The following is a 1,586-nucleotide window of genomic DNA, read 5'->3' as shown; positions in this document are numbered from 1 at the left end:
CCCTGCTGCTGCCTTGTGGGAGGTAAGACTGGCCCTACTGGATTGCTGGTATCCGTTACAGTGATGACATGAAAGAAATGTTTGTAAGAACAAATGTTTGGTTCCAGGCTGTAGACTAATTTAATAGTGTGCTTGAAAAAGGCAGGGTTGATGATTCATTCCCAAACCCCTGGGGAGGGAGGGGTGATTGTAAACCATTTGGAAAGGGGCGAGAAAGCCTAACGTGACGCTAATGCAGAAATCTTAAACAACTACCGACAAGTCTTGTCTGAATGCGATTGCATGCTGGTTTTCTCCCAGAATGATTTTAGCTGGGGGAAGACTGCGCGATTTAAAAGCCCTCTCCCTCTGCTCTGATTTGGGGAGTGGGAGGTTAAAACTGGATTGATTTGTTGATAGTTCTAGATAGTATGAAGTATTTGGATGAAAGATTCTCCCGAGGTTTTCATACTTGTGGTTTTCCTTAAGACATCACATGTGATTGTAATTTTTTTTTAGGGGCCACAACCCTAGGGAGATTTTTAAGGAAGAAGGAAGAGAACTTTTTTTTTTTTTTAACAGAAACTAAGATTTAAGACACATCAGCCATCTAAGTAGGTGGAGTAGACAGCTGCCGTGGGCAAGACCCAAAAACCCCTCCCACCGCTTGCTTGTGGATGCCTGAGACTTTGAAAATCAGGAATTCATTTTCTTGGATTAAGATTTCATCTATTAAAATACTAACAGCCTTCCTCAGGATCCTATGTGAAACTCCCTGGGCCATTTTCACTCTGATGGTAATGGCTTCCCTGGCTCCAGATCTAACAGGTTTTCCCAACTGGGTGGGGAGAGAGCGAGTGGATCCTGGCCCTTTAGAGATGAGGCTATAGGGTGAGAGGGGGTTGCAGGGGAAGACACCCCCAGAGGAGCCCACTAAAGATCACGAGATGGCGAGGAAGCACAGCAAGACAATGGGAAAGCTTTTCTGTCTGTAAAACCATTTTTACCCATTCCTACCACAGCCTCCCTGCCCTGCATACTGGAGGAATATAAGGTTGATATGGTAACATGGTCCAGAGAAAGCACGCCCACCCGAGTCTCAGGCAACCCTAAACCCCAGTTGGGATTATCCTAGCACTTAATCCCTCAACGCTTGCTTACTTTGACCGCTTGCTTACTTTGACCAATGTCTTTTGTTTTTCCATAACGACCAGAGCCATTCTAATGTACCATTTAAAAGGTGTTATATAAAAGACTTCTGACACCCGTCGGGGGGATGGGGGCGATGAATCTTTCTCCCACACAGTGTTATAAAGGAGGGAAATCACTGCGGCTGTATGGAAATGACTCGCATCCTGCAGTGGTCTGTCAGCTCCTTGGACTGGTGTTACTGATTGCATGGTTATCTCACTGACATAGCCATGATATTTTATTTTCACTTCTCACCACTTAACTTAGATGTTTCCTTTTATGTAACTTTCAAAACAATTTAGTACCGGGGCACCTGGGTGGCTCAGTTGGTTAGGCGTCTGCCTTCGGCTCAGGTCATGATCCCAGGGTCCTGGGATCGAGTCCCGCATTGGGCTCCTTGCTCAGCGAGGAGCCTG

The sequence above is a fragment of the Phoca vitulina genome, unplaced genomic scaffold, assembly GCF_004348235.1.
Source record: "Phoca vitulina isolate PV1807 unplaced genomic scaffold, GSC_HSeal_1.0 scaffold5, whole genome shotgun sequence".
Classification (NCBI taxonomy): domain Eukaryota; kingdom Metazoa; phylum Chordata; class Mammalia; order Carnivora; family Phocidae; genus Phoca; species Phoca vitulina.
The sequence above is the reverse complement of the archived record's forward strand: the minus strand, read 5'-3'. Positions refer to the sequence as shown.